Consider the following 16,032-nt stretch of genomic DNA (forward strand, 5'->3'; position numbering starts at 1 on the left):
TGATGCCGGATGGCCTTTGGGACCCCTGGGGGGAAGAGTACTTCCTTAGCCACAGGACTTTGGGTTCTGTGCCCATCAGCCAGCTCCCTACTCCTCAGAGACTGTAATGGGGCGGCAGTGGTCTAGCCCTGCCTTCAACTTCCCAGGGCAGCTCCTCCCTTTCCAGCTCACTTCCCATTGTCGCTCTTGTAGTTAAACTTCACAAGCTCTTGGGGCAACTCTACCCTGGGGCCCTTCACATGACGAATGCTGCAGGCTGCAACCTGGACAGGGGACCCCAGGCAGCAACAACAGCCCCCGGGGGAGGGGCAGACCAGGCTGGAGCTCTGGAAAGCTGTCCTGGGAGGCAGGGCTAGGACTTTGCCAAATACTCTGGGTCCTCCGCGGGCTGGAGGTCTGTTGAACGGCTTAACTGGACAAGAAGATAGGTCAGGGTTAAAAGAACTGAAACAGTCAGGAGCCCCCACTGCCTAGGAGATGGCCTGGAACCCTGCAGGTATGATCAAAGGCGAGGCAAGGTCCCTGTCCCTTGGACTCCCAGGGCCATCGGTCGCGCAGCATGCTTTCCTGGCATGATCAGTGAAATGGGGGGTCACCGTGCTTGCCTCATCCTGATGTGCATTAGGAGGCATCTCTGGAACTGGGGCACGCTAGAGAGCAGAGATTTCTTATCATGGATTTGGGGGCTGGGGAGCTTGAGGCTAATGGTGCCAGGCTTCAGGGCAGATGGTGGCTCTTCCTGGTAGGGTTGAGGGCAGTGATCGCCCCTGGGGCCTGTGTGTATCCTCCCTCCCCAGACCTTTTGTGTGCCCCGTAACTGGGTGAACACCCTTACATCTAGGCTACTGTGGGTGTCTCCTTGTGGCATTAGAGAGTCTAGGAGAGCCACCAGAGAGCACGGTGACAATGGGGAGAAGGGGACTAACCTAGCTACTCCAGAGGCTGCAGGACAAGGTGACCCCCAGAAGGCTCCAGGGTGCTTATATTCACTGGGATGAGGTAATGTTTCTGACTGGGATCCAATGGGACCATCTGAACCCTCAGGTGAGTCCCAGGTCTTGGGGGACTTCCTGTTGCTGAGGACAATAGGCAGTGTGCCCAACCTGCTTTAGTGTCTCCTAACCAGTCCTATGGCTCTGGACTCTGGCTTTATGCAATTTATTGGACACAAGGAAGTTAGCTAGGGGATGATCAAGGTCAGCAGGAGTCCTGGAGCAACCACAGGTCCTAGAGGTAGTCAGGTCTTGGGCCAGAATTGGGAGGCCTCAAGATACCATCTGTTAGCCAGGTGTGGTGGGTCCTTTAATCCAAGCATTTGGGAGGCAGAGGTAGGAGGATCTCTGTGAGTTCTAGGCCAGCCTGCTCTATAGAGTGAGTTCTAGGTCGCCAAAGTCACATAGTGAGATTCTGTCTTAAAAACAACAATCAAGTCAGACGCACACCTTTAATCCCAGCACCCAGGAGGCAGAGGCGGGCGGATCTCTTGAGTTCAAGGCCAGTGTGGTCTACAGAGTGAGTTCCAGGACAGCCAATACTACACGGAGAAACCCTGTCTTTAAAAAACCAAACAAGCAAACAAAAATCAAAACCTACCATAAAAAAACAAAGGGCCTGGAGAGATGGCTCAGAGGTTAAGAGCACTGACTGCTCTTCCAGAGGTCCTGAGTTCAATTCCCAGCAACCACGTGGTGACTCACAATCATCTGTAATGTGATGCCCTCTTCTGGCCTGCAGGCAGAACACTGTCTATATAATAAATAAATAAATAAATAAATCTTTTAAAACCAACAAAAAAAATCAGACACTCTCTGTTCTGAACTTGTCTGGGCTTCAACAGGGACCCTATGACTCCTTAGGTCCCACAGTAAATGTCCAGCCCGGTTCTTTCAGCTAGGAAGCAGCCTGGCGGGGTTTTGATGCTAAGTCACAATAGTGACATGCTACAAAGTTTTGTGAAAGATGCTGGGTGTCGTGGCACAGACCTTCACTCCCAGTACTTAGGAGGCAGGAGGATCTCTCACTTTGAGGGCTTTGTGGTTTAGATAGTGAATTTCAGGCCAACCAGGGCTCTATAGTGAAAATCTCTGTCTCAAAAGAACAAATCCATCCCCCCTCAAAAAAAAAAAAGTCTGACAGGAAAGAATATGGTCACCCTCAAGTGTGAACAGCTATCCCTTGGGCTCCCTTATGAAATTAGGGCATTAACTGGGCCGTTGGGCGAGCACACACAGGGTTCCTTCCACTGGCCTAGAAATGGCCTCCCCAGGCTAGAGAGCTCCTAATAGGAGCTGAGATAGCTAATAGGCCACCTTGTCCTGGCCCAGCCACATCTGGAGCCTATTGTGATGACTCTGGAGTAGCCAGAGCTGAGCCGATAGCTTTATCCTTAACTCTCCAGGGGTGGTAGTGGCGGTGGTGGTGGGGGTGGTGAGTAGACTGGATAGGGAAGCATTTTGGAGGCTCCATGTGGAGGACAGACCCTTACCCCAGCTGGTTTGATTCCCTCAGAAATAAAAGTACCAAGGTCAGGGCTGTGCCTGAGCCAAAGAGAAAGGACTCAAGTTGGCCATTCTCTCTGTCGACTGGTAGTTGAGCCTGAGAAGACTGAGCATGTGACCTGTGACCCTGCAGGCGATGAGGATCCGTGAAGCCCCTTTTCTGGGGCCATGGTGACAGAAGCTGAGCCAGGGCCAGGCTTTTCGGCCTTTGAGTTGACTTTGTTCCTATCCCTGCAGGTCCCAGGTGGCAGCACAGGGACCGGGAAAATGCTCTTTCGTGTTAAACAGTTCTTAGCAGACGGGATGGCTTTTTATAGCATCTTAGAAAGTTTAGACATGGGTTTCAAAAATAATCTAGACAACTGCAAGAAGCAATGTTATGTCGAAGAGATGGCAGTGATTCAAACTCTCACCTTGTGAGGGTGGCCGTTTGGATCCCCAGTCCCCACATACGCCAGGTGGGCGTAGTAGCTGTTCAGTAACTCCCGTGCTATAAGGCAGAGACAAAGTGTGGTGGTTTGAATAAGAATGACCCTCAGAGATTCATATTTGCATGCTCAGTTTCCAGTTGATGAACTGTTTGGAAAGCATTAGAAGGTGTGGCCTTGGAGAAGGTATGTCACTAGGAGTGGCCTTTTGAAACATCCAGGGCCCCCCCCCCCCCCCCGACCCCGTCTGTAGATCAGGATATAAAGCTCTCAGCTACTGCCTGCTCCAGCACTATGTCTGTCTACTTCCTGCCATGATGATCATGGACTAACCCTCTGAAAATATAAGCAAAACCAGGGGTGGTCAACAGCCCAACAGCCTTTTTGCCTTTTTTTTTTTTTTTTTTTTTTTTTTAAAATAAGAGCTGTTTTGGTCATGGTGTCTCTTCACAGTGATAGAACAGTAACTAAAACACAAAGCATCCCTGGGAGCAAGCTCGCTAGTCAGGCTAGTTGTATTGGTGAATTAAATTCTGGATTCAGTTGAGAGACCCTGCCTCAATGAACTATCGGAGAGCCATTGAGGAGACTCCCAATGTCAACCTTGGGTCTCCATACAAATATGCACACACATGCATGTGCACGCACACACACACACACACACACACACACACACACACTCTCCTAAATACATATGTGTGTGCATACATACCACACATATTGACACAGAAGAGGAAAGGGGGTAACGTTATTCGAAGGAAGACACACCTGGGCAGCTCTTATCCAATTCCACCTCTGTAGACAGCTAACAGTAGCTTATGGGCGCAGACCGCATGCCCTGTCGTGGGACGCATACCTCTTAAGTGGACTGACTGAAGTCGTGGACGCCATGGTAATTATGGTAAACTGAGGATCCCGCTTCAGAGAAAGGCCTGCTGAAGACATGGGGTTCTCTATGCTAACAACTCTTGGGCAGGGCAGTACCTGTGTGCAGTCTGGCACTTGGGAGACTGAGGCACAATCACCTGAAGCTCAAGGCCAGCATAAGCTACATTGTGAGATGAGAGAGAGAGAGAGAGAGAGAGAGAGAGAGAGAGAGAGAGAGAGAGAGAGAGAGAGAGAGAGTCTACCTAATGTGAGGGCAGGAGTAGGCATTGGAGGTTGCAATGGCAAAACCCACACCCAGTGGTGGCACCAACTGGATCTCTCTGACACTGCCGTGTCTGCCTGGAACTGGACTGGAGTCACTATCCCCAGCAGAGCAGCAACTGCTACTCCATATGCTTGCTCTTTGTGGGGCCAGGCAGCAGGTTATGTCAGGGTACTAATCCCAAAACTCCCACCCAGGGAAATGGCAGACAAGAGCATCAACTAAGATAATCTTCCCAAATGGGCAGTATTGCTCAACTAAAAGCCGTGCAATTTGGGGAGCAGGGAGGATGTTTCTGTGTTTTGCACCTCCCCTGACACCCAGCCACTGAGCCTGGGTGGGGTCCGTTGGCAAGGTCTCTCCCTGAAGATATAGTGCCTAGCAGCTGTGTTGTGACCAGGGCAGCATAGGGCATGCAGGTGAGGTCATGTGTGGAGCCATATGAATAGGAATGGACCACATGACATCCTGTGGTGAGGTGGACAGGTGAGACATCCTTGTTTCCAGCTGGGCTGTTTATAAAGGTGCCTGTGGAGCTGCTCCAGGACTAGGGCAGAGTGGGCAGCTGCAGCACTTGCCTGCATGATAGCACCCAGCCAGCCATGGGTCTCACCTGCTGCTGTCACGAGAGGAGTGATGTGTGGCCACACCCTGACGCAGTAATCTGGAGCCCGCTCTGGGAATTACAGGGCCCCTTTCCTGCTGTAATGTTAAGGTTGCTCCTTTTACCGCCAGGAGTGTTCTCAGATACTCTGTGCACATCCATCTTCTGTGACTTCTGGAAGTCCATCCTACTCCAGAGGGAGGGTGTCTCTACAGTTACCCTCAGGTGTCCCTCTGGCCCTGGTCTGTGTCTGCCCCAGGGATGAGGCTCGAGAGATGCCTCATATGTTCAGTTGCTTGTGAGCGTGGGAAGAGGGTACTGGCCCCAGATCCCTGGGTGGCCAGAGTGTCTTCAGCAGTAGCGGTGCCTCTGTGCTTGTCACCTGGCTTGTTTACTTTTTAACCTTGAGCTCTCTGATGCTCCTACATAGGGGCCCTATCTTGTTCCTGGAGCCAGATCTGGCCAGTGACTGCTCAGACACAGCCACATACTAACCCTAGAACCCGGCCCTGTGCATGGCCTCTCCTCATGTCTGCCCTCTCTCATAGACATTGGTGGCTTAGGTATCATGAGAACTCATCTTCCTTTCCTCCCTCACGTGCAGACATAACTTGTCTGCTAGGTGAAAGCTTCAATGTGGAACACAGTCAGGGGAGGGGAGCTGACCGACTGTGCCATGTGGCCATGACTGAGACCAGGGGCAGTTGTGTTCATTCCTAATTTTGCAGAAGAAAACTTTGTGGGTCGCAGCCCGTATCAAAAGACAGGATGTGTGGGATGCAAATGCATCCTGTGTGTGGTGCACGTGTGGTCTGTGTGAGCTCCGTGGCAGGATCCCCCGTTTCTATGAGCTTTGGGGTCTTCTCAGTGCCACCAATGTGCTGCTGTGCCTGCCGTACCATCTGTTGGCTCATGCTAGTCACTTCCAGAACTACTCAGAGCTGACAGGAGGGTATGCAGCCCAGGAGAGAGGATCCCAGGGCAGCATGTAAATCATAGAGTGTTATTTTAAGATGGGTTACATTTGTTTGTGCTGTAGAACATTTGTTTAATGATGCAAAGTTGTGTTGCCTTCTTTTATGATGCATTTGTTTAACTCTGTGAGGCTGTGTTACTTTGCCTGTCTAAAACACCTGATTGGTCTAATAAAGAGCTGAACGGTCAACAGCAAGGCAGGAGAAAGGATAGGCGGGGTTGGCAGGCAGAGAGAATGAATAGGAGAAGCACAAAGGAGAGAGAAAAGAAGGGGCTAGACACAGAATAAGAAGGAAAGAAAAGCCGGGCGGTGGTGGCGCACGCCTTTAATCCCAGCACTCGGGAGGCAGAGGCAGGCGGATCTCTGAGTTCGAGGCCAGCCTGGTCTACAAGAGCTAGTTCCAGGACAGGCTCTAGAAACTACAGGGAAACCCTGTCTCGAAAAACCAAAAAAAAAAAAAAAAAAAAAAAAAAAAGAAGGAAAGAAAGGATATACAGAAGTAAGAGAAAAGGAAAAAGTCCAGAAGCAAAAGGTAGACGGGATAATTTAAGAAAAGTTGGCAAGAAACAAACCAAGCTAAGGCTGGCCATTCATAAGTAATAAGTATTTGTGGGTGGATTTATTTGGGAGCTGGGTGGTGCCCCCCCCCCAAAGGCCAAAGAGTAAAAAGAAACAACAACTCATGTGTGCAAAGAGGTGACCACAGGTCACCTGTCCCAGCAGCCGCACGGCAGCTCACAAACGTCTCTAGTGGGATCTGATGCCCTCTTCTGGTGTAAAGGTGTACATGCAGGTAGCACTCATACATAAAATAAATATATCTTTAGAAAAAAAAAAAAGAAAGAATAAACCCTTTCCTCCTCAACTTGCTTTTTGGTCATGGTGTTTCATCACAGCAACTCTAGGACAGCGGGTAGGCTGTGTAAAACCTAATCCTCTACCAGTGCCTTTCGCGAATCCCATAAGATGCAAAATGGTGAAAGGGGTTATCAGTACATTTGAAGAGTTTTGTTACCAGGCGGTGGTGGCGCACGCCTTTAATCCCAACACTTGGGAGGCAGAGGCAGGCGGATCTCTGTGAGTCTGAGGCCAGCCTGGTCTACAGAGCGAGTTCCAGGACAGCCAGAGCTGTTGCACAGAGAAACCTGTAACCCATCTTAAAATAACACTCTGTGACATGCATGCTGCCCTGGGATCCTCTCTCCTGGGCTACATACCTGCCTGTCATCTCTGAGTAGTTCTGGAAGTGACTAGCATGAGCCAACAGATGGTACGGCAGGTCGGGCAATCTGCAGGCACAGCAGCGCATTGGTGGTACTGAGAAGACCCCAAAGCTCATAGAAACGGGGGATCCTGCCACAGAGCTCACACAGGTTTTATTACCCTTTTCCTTGGTACAGACCTTAAGGTTGGAGATGCTGCTGCTCAGTGGGATGAATTGAATACAATGGGTTTAATTGGGTCCCGAGGTAGTAGGGGCCAGGTGGCAACACTGATTTGCTAAAGTCAAGGTGGTCATAGTTGTGGCAATGGGCAACACAGACAAAACAATATTCATAATGGCCTGACCCGTAATGGTCAGCACAGAAAAAGTGAATTTTATTGTTTTATTCATTTATTTAGTGTTTCTAAACAGTTTCTCTGTGTAACTCTGGCTGTCCTGAATCTGCTTTGCAGACCAGGCTGGCCTTGAACTCAGAGATCTGCTTGTCTGCTGGGATTAGAGGTGCTTGTCACTACCGTCCTGCTACAAAATGAACTTTCTGGTGACATGACTCATGTGGACCTCTGGTCCTGACTAATCAGTCCTGGTATTTCCAGGCATGAAATAAGAAGCCCACTGCATTTCTGTTTGATCTGAAAGAGCAGAAAAATTCTAAAACAAAGGAAAGAAAGGCTATAGTGGATCATGGCAATAGGGAATCTTGGCTCATGAGCCAATTCCCAGACTTGAGCCAGTTTGCAGATCCAGAACCCCTTAAACGAAGGGATGGCCAGGTCCTCTGAGGAAGGACCTTGGTAAAATACCTAAGAGTTTTACTGTTAGCCTTTCTCCAGTTCTTCCCCAGAGGGTCCTGCGGCCTTTTCCAAGGGGAACTGTACACTGGGAGAAAGGTAACAATCAGACTTTCTGGTTGGACACTGGTTCTGAGTTGATGCTGATTCCAGGAGACCCCAAGAAACATTGTTGGGCCTCCAGTTAGAGAAGTGGCTTATGGAGGTCAGGTGATTAATGAATGGAGTTTTGCTAAAGTCTGACTCACAGCAGGTCCACTGGGTTCCTAAATTTACCCTGTGGTTTTTTCCCTAGACCCAGAATGTATAATTGGGATAGATATAGTTAGAAGTTTGCAGAATTGTCCCATTGGTCACCTGACCTGTGGAGCAAGGGCTTTTATGGTTGAAAAGACTAAACAGAAGCCTTTAGAGGTGACGCTGTCAGGGAAATAGTGAATCCAAAACAATATCACAGCCCTGGAGGGAATTCTTGAACTTGCCATTGGTAGACAGCCATTGTTGGTCTAGCCGGACCACAGCCTTTAAGTCCTTCTAATACACACACACACACACACACACACACACACACACACACACACACACACACACACACATTCTGTAAATTCTGTTCCTCAGCTGGGCGGTGGTGGCACACACCTTTAATCCCAACACTTGGGAGGCAGAGGCAGGCAGATCTCTGTGAGTTCAAAGCCAGCTACAAGAGCTAGTTCCAGGACAGGCTCCAAAGCTATAGAGAAACCCTGTCTCGAAAAAACAAAACAAAACAATAACAAAGTTCTGTTCCTCTAGAGAAGCTATATGTGTCCAAAGAAAGAGAGAAAAAGGACACGGTAATGTGCATTCATAATCCTAGAGCTGGAGAGGCAGAGACAGGCAGCTCCTTGGGTCTTATTGGCCAATCAGTCTAGCCTAATCAGGGGACCTCGGGTCCCAGACTCTGTCTCAAAACCCAAAGCTGATGGCTACTAAGGAACAACAGCCAAGTTGATCTCTAACTGCCACACACATGCCCATACACATGCATGTACACCTGCACACACATGTATCTGTGCACGTACACTGCACATACAGATATACAAAATAAACATATATACAACATTAGCGTACATAACACTGTCAGTTGGACTAGAGTTTACATGGTTCTGAATGAGATTTTTGTTTGTTTTTCAAGACAGTTTCTTTGTGTAGTGCTGGCTATCCTGAAACTAGCTCTGTTCACCAGGCTGGCCTCAAACTCAGACATTCACCTGCCTCTGCCTTCCAAGAATGGATTAAAGGTATGTACCACTGTCCAGCTCTGTATGAGACTTTTATGCCGTTCATAAATTGTAGTTAATCTTAAAGATGAAAACAGAATACACGGACTCCTCCTAGATCCTAAGGCAAGCTGTAGTGGGCCGTGGGAATCGGGGGCAGGTCTCTTTCTAGTTCTGTAAAGAAGGTGGTGATGGTTGGTAGCCGTTCTTAGTCCCGTGAGTTCACACCATGGAGCCCAGAGTGTGCATCTGGGGCTTGCTAAGAAAGCTGTCTCTGAAAATGTCTGCAGGTACCACAGCCTGAGTCCATCCTCAGGAGGATGCTGTGATGGGGAAGGGTCTCTGTGGTCATGGGAATGAGGCAAGAGGAAATGAAGGGAGGTGGCAGGGCCACATGTGGTGTTCAGCCTCAGGTACTGGCAATAAATCCGACTGCTGGTGAGCTGTCTGTCAGCCTGATACGAGCTACAGTCGTCAGGGAGGAGGGAGCCCCAGCCGAGAAGATGCTCATAAGACTGGCCAGTAGGCAAACCTGCAAGGCGTTTTCTTAACTAGTGACTAATGTGGGAGGGTCCAGCCCATGGTTAGCGGTGCCATCCCTGGGCTGGCGGTCCTGGGTTCTATAAGAAAACTTTTTGAGACCCACGAGTAGCAAACCAGTAAGCAGCGCTCCTCCATGGCCTCTGCATCAGCTCCTGCCTCCTCCAGGTTCCTGCCCTGCTTGCCTTCCAAGGTGACCCTTGGAAATGTAAAGGACATTTGGTTATGGTTCAGTCACAGCAATAGAACCCTAACTAGGACATTCTGTCTGTATCACCAGCCTCCGTGCCTCCAGATCATAGCCTCTGTGGGCGTGCTGCCACTGACTACATACAAACAGCAATTCAAAAGGAGAACATATTGTTTGGGTGCAGGCTTTCAGAGGTCTCCATCTGGTCATTTGCCCCATTGTTGTGGGCTTGTGTTGAGGCAGAGTGCCATGGCAGGGAGCACATGGTGGAGCACCATGGTGGGGAGCACATGGTGAAGCACTTGGTGGAGCACCATGGTGGGAAGCACATGGTGGAGCACCTGATGTAGTGCCATGGCGGAGAGCACATAGTGGAGAACTGTGAGGGGGAGCACATGGTGAAGCACCGTGAGGGGAACATATGGTGGAGCACCTGGTGGGGAGCACATGGTGGAGCATCATGGTGGGGAGCACATGGTGGAACACCTGATGTAGTGCCATGGCAGAGAGCACATAGTGGAGAACTGTGAGGAGGAGCATATGGTGGAGCACCTGGTGGGGAGCACATGGTGGAGCACCTGGTGGGGAGCACATGGTGGAGCACATGGCAGGGAGCACATGGTGGAGCACCATGGCAGGGAGCACATGGTGGAGCACCATGGCAGGGAGCACTTGGTGGAGCAAGCTGCTCACTTCATGATGGCCAGGAAGCAGAACGGGTAAGACTACATGCCCGGCATGAGATATACCCTTCAAAGTCACACCTCCAGTGATCCACTTCCTCTCCTGAGGCCCATTTCTACTTTCCACCATCTCCTGGAATGCCACCTAATTATGAATCCTTGAATGCGTTAAGTGTCAAAGCCCTCATGACTCAAAGCTCTACCCCTGGATATTGCACTGGGGACTGTATCTTCAACATCTGAGTCTTTGGATTGGGAAGAGGGAGGAGTAACCAGGTATCCCAACTGTACTAGTGCATATACACATCGCAGATCCATTGCACCTTGAGGTCAGTCTGGGATAGTCTTCAAACCACTCTACCCGAGATCGCCATCCACTTGGCACAGAACAGGTAAAGAAAAGACTAGTCAGATATGCCCTGACATTGGAGGCAGCCATACATGAGGACAACCCACAGAGCCACACATGGGGGATTTCCAGCCTTGGAGAAACATCAAAACAATCTTGGAACATTGTTTTATCTAAAGTCCCAAGGAGGCATAGCAGGCAAGAACATCTAAGATCCAAGAACAGGTGCACACCTGCAAAGAGACCATCTTCATCTCATGTCATCCTGGGTTAGAGCAGAGTAGATGGCTGAATTGATCACAGGATGGGGCAGGTGATAGAAGGGATGGACCATGCAGAAGAGATACCCAGAGTTAGGTGCAGGGGCAACGGTGGGAGAGGGAAAGGGAAGCATGAGGCACGAAGGCATGATGTGAAGAGATAGAGAAAAAGCTGGAAAACTAGAGACCAAACAGGTCAAACCCCTTCCCCAGCCCTGGACCTATAGAAGATGAGGAGCAAGTCTCAGAGAGGCACACGGTCCAGAAAGCCCTCCAAACCAAGGATATGCACACAGAATGGAGACAGCCACAGTTTTACCACCGAGAGCGATAGTGACTTTTACATGGTTCTGGCCCAAGGTGCACTGTGCGGCCAAAGATCCTGCATCACAGATGCTTTATGTATCTGACGGTGGAGGCAAGGAGGCCACTCAGCACCCCATGGCATCGAAGGGGAAACCACAGACATGCTCAGTAGACCGAATTTGATGGGGCACCGAGGCTCTGTGCTCTGTTGCATTCACCGTTACCACTAGATGGTGCCTCAGACCCATTGGATCAATGCTCTCGGTTCCAGAAGGCTCCACAGGCCCTGTAGTGTGGGCCCAACCCTCACAAAAAGTCTGGTCTCAGGACACTTTCACGGTCCTTGTGAATGTGTGACACGTGGGTAATTCTGATGAGTATTCAGTTTATTAGACATTGAAAGGAGAATGTTTTAAAATGTCTACTCTCTTGAAAACAGCAACTGTAAATCTTGGACAGGAGCATAACATTCTAACAAAAACAGTGATATTTACCTAAAGGATTCCCACCTTTATATGGTTTGTATAGAACTTCTTTGCTTCTCCTCTCCAGGCATAAAGTTTCTGGAACAATCCATCAACACTCTAGGGGACAGAGGTTCTTTGTGGGCCTCTGAAAGATCTTCCTGAAAGGTCTCTGGGATAGCATGATTAGGGACTCCTGCACCTGGGGAAGAATTCGTAGCTGGCAGCAGCAAGGTTTGCATTATATCCCTAGCACCAAAAAGTTAGTAGCCAAGCTGGGCAGTGGTGGTGCACACCTTTAATCCCCCAGCACTTGGGAGGCAGAGGCAGGTGGATCTAAATGAGTTCGAGGCCAGCCTGGTCTACAAAGCGAGTTCCAGGACAGCCAGAACTGTCCTGTCTCGAAAAACCAAAAAAATAAAAAATAAAAAATTAAATTGAATATCCCCTGCTCCCCTGCGAGGGATGAGTTCAAGGCCTTGCTGTGTAGGCCTACCACTGAATTAGACGCTCCAGCTCAGACTCTCCCTCCTCAACAGCAGATCAACAGGAACGATGTAGAAGGCTATTCCATACCATACAGACTGTCCCCACTCCTCTCAGTGAGGCAGGAGGCTCAGCACTGTGTGGCTTCAGACTCTTCCTGTGACTGTCCCAAAGGAATAAAGACTCAGCTCAGGTGTGTGGGCAAGTGTGCTCAGTTTTGAGCTTCATGGAAGAGAGAGCGCAGTGTCCAGTCCCCTCCACGCATGTTCCACATTTTTTTGGTTGGTGAGGTAGGCCAGCTGTCAGGTCTGCCTAAGTGTGCCTGCACTAGGCTGGGGCGCAAGGAAACAAGACCCCTGGAGTCCTGGGCTATACAGTGCATCAAGTCCTGGGGACTGAATTCTCATTTGTCCTATGACCCAGTGATTGGACTGGCATCCTTTCTTCTTTCTTTTCTTACTTTTAAATTTTTTTAATTAAAAAGTTATGTGTATATGTGTGCACATTGGCTTCCCTGGAGCTGAAGTTACAAGCAGTTGTGAGTCAGTGATACGGGTGCTGGAATCCAAACTCAGGTCCCTCTGCAAGAGTTTTTGCTTGATTCTTTGTTTGTTTGTTTATGTATTTATTTATTTGGTTTTTCCAAGACAGGGTTTCTCTGTGTAACAGCCCTAGCTGTCCTGGAACTAGTTTTTGTAGGCCAGGCCTGCCTCAAACTCAGAGATTCTGGAGAATGACCCTTTGGGAGCCCCTGGGCATGGGCAGTGGGTTGTTGTGTGCTGTTCTTCACAAGGTCAAATAAACCTAACAATGAACAAAGTAAAAATTGCACTTGAGAATAAACAAATAAATAATAGGGCCAGAGATACAGCTCAGTGGCTGAAAGCTCTTGCAGAAGTCCACAGCCATAGCACCTGGAACAAACCCCATCTTGGAAGCTTAGCAGGCTCAGACCTGCTTAGTACTCAGTCAGGCAGTGGCGGCACATGCCTTTAATCCTGGCACTTGAGAGGCAAGGGTCATCTGTTGTGGAATAGTATCTTAACTAGGCAAGAATGTGTTACATTTGCTTATGCTGAGGGATATTACTTTGCTGTTGGATGCCCGTGCAGCCCGTGGGTCATCGGTGTGTTACATTTGTTTCCGCTGTCTTTGTTTAATTATATAAAGATGTGCTGCTGTTTCACCTTGCCTGTGTAAGGCACTGATTGGGCTGATAAAAAGCTGAATGGCCAATAGCTAGGCAGGAGAGGGACATGTGGGACAGGGGTCCAGGTGACTGCTCAACACCAGGTGGCCTCACACTCCTGTGACGTCCCAAGGAGGCAGGGACCCAGCTCAGGTGTGTGCACACATAAACTCCCAGGAGCTTTTGGAATGCGGAGAGGCCTGAGGCTTGGGGGGCTACCTGTCCTAAAGGTGAAAGGGTACCTCCCATCACTGCTGTTGCTGAACTCAGCAGTGGCTCTTGGCTTTACTGGAAAATTGGAAGGTGTCTGTTTTGCACCTTCATGTGTATGGATTCTGTGGTTTGGGGATGGTGTCTGATGCCCCCTGTGCCAACTCCTGGGGCTCCACCACAGCGATTCCTAACTTATTTCAGTACCCAGTTCTCTTGTTTTCCACCATCTTTTTTTTCTTTTTTTTTTTAAGATTTTATTTATTTATTATGTATACAACATTCCTTCCTTCCATGTATGCTTGCATGCCAGGAGAGTGCACCAGATCTCATTACAGATGGTTGTGAGCCACCATGTGGTTGCTGGGAATTGAACTCAGGACCTCTGGAAGAGCAGTCAGTGCTCTTAACCTCTGAGCCATCTCTCCAGCGCCGTTTTCCACCATCTTTAGTGTCTCAAACATCCAGTCCTCCGCTCTCATGGGCCCATAATGTCCGTCTGTCTCCATCATTTTCCAGATTATGATTTTCAGGTTTGACGTCCCCCACGATTCAGGAAGAAGCTAAAACTCTCCACATTCTGCCTCCTGTCTTGTCTGTCTTTCCTGCATTGTGTGCTTCCATCTCCCTGTGTTGTGATCAGAGTGAACCAGGCTTGTGGTACTCACCCTTCTTAAATTCAGCTTCCTGGGGCCAATGGTCAGTGTGGCCCCTGTCTGTGCCCTGAGCAGGGGCTACCTGCCTTTGGCTACTGAAAGTCTATCCTGGCTTTGGATATGAGCTGTGGCTGCATCTTTGGGTTAGACACCCACTAATGGCCACAGTCTCTGGGTAAAAGTCAAAGGTCAGAGATCAGAAATCAAGATAAAATGCGTCCAGTTCATAGCCTTGGGAGTTTTGGCAGTACCCAGTGAGCTGGGTGGGACCTCATCTCAGGGACACAGATCCTCTACTTTGGCAAGGGATCCCCTGGACTTTACGGTTGGGTTCTGTCAAGGGTTTAAGTTTCTTCCTGGCCTCAGCTCTTGGTGGTTCCCAACCCCACCCAGGGGCACCCTCCACTTAAACAGCCTGCTTATCTTTATGGGACCTGCCTCACAATCTGTGGGACCATCAGACTTCCTGGGCCTTTTTGACCCAGGAAAGGAGGTCCCCCAGTGGCTTTCTTAGTCTCAAGGGATGCTTTCTTTTGCTTTGCCCATCAGGGCTCCATCCAGGTAAGGCTTGGAGGGCCCTGATTCCTCTGTTAGAATTCAAAGTCACCTGGGAAGACAGAGCCGGTCATGGTCACTGGTGGATAGGGCGGCCTGTGGGTCAACTATTGGCTGTGTGTGTAGATGCACAAAGACATCTACACACACAGAGGTCAGGATTGGATCAGGAGGGGCCAGAGGCAGGGCCCGAGGACTGGAGTCCCTTGCCCCTTCCCCATCTGGCCCCACCCGCATTCACTGTGAGAGCAACGTGGTGGTGGAGGAAGGCTGTGTCCTTCCTAGAAAATGTGCTTTTGGTTTTATCCTGCACTGACAGGTCCTTAGAGTGCCGCTGATGGAGCCTGCTGGTGTTTAACAGACATTGTTAACGATCTCTGATCCCCACGTCTCTTAGACGCAGGCTGATGGACAGTTTTATGCTCCTCTAGTGAGGCCCCGTATAGCCTGGCAGGATGTGGCCGTGCATTTCTAGTTCATTTGGCAAGGGTCTCCCTCCGCCCTTCTTTTCTGTGGGCTCCCAGCTTCCTGCAGACCCCCAGCCTGTCTGCGCCCCTCCCCCGACTCCCAGCTGAAGTTTCCTCTAGCATCTAAAGCAGGAAAGAGTCGGCTCTGCTCCCGGGGAATTGAACTTTCGTGGTTGTCTCTTGAAAGTCAAACCAAATGTTGTGCGGGGCTGTCTGGATCACGTCAGCTGTGGATGCACAGACAGACCTTCCTGTGTTGACACTCCCCCTCCCCCCTCCCCAGCAGTGTAGACACAGGCTACCTCACTGCCCTGGAGTGGCAGGAGAGAAAAGCAAGGTGTCCACTGTGTGCTACAAGTTCCCCGTGTGCCAGGGCTGGGAAGGTGTTAGGTCTAGCTTGACAGAGCTGAGCAGTCTCAGGCCGAATACCTGTGTCTTTGCTTTCCAGCTATGGGACTTGCCACTCTTGGGGCACAGGGTCCTCGTTTGTGAACTGGGGTCACGGCTCCTACTTTGCAGCGTGTAAAGGTTAAATAAATCAATACAGGGAAAAGGCAGGTGTCAATCACAAATGAACATAGTGACAATGAGAACGGAGACTACGGTGGTGGTGGCAGTGTGGCCGATGATGATCAGGATGGTGACAAGGATGGCAGCAATGGCAAAGACCTTGGCGGTGGAGCTGATGATGGGTCAGATGGTTGTGGTGAGGGCCATGGTGATGATGAGGTCAGCAGGGATGACAG

Source organism: Arvicola amphibius, chromosome 4, assembly GCF_903992535.2.
Source record: "Arvicola amphibius chromosome 4, mArvAmp1.2, whole genome shotgun sequence".
Classification (NCBI taxonomy): domain Eukaryota; kingdom Metazoa; phylum Chordata; class Mammalia; order Rodentia; family Cricetidae; genus Arvicola; species Arvicola amphibius.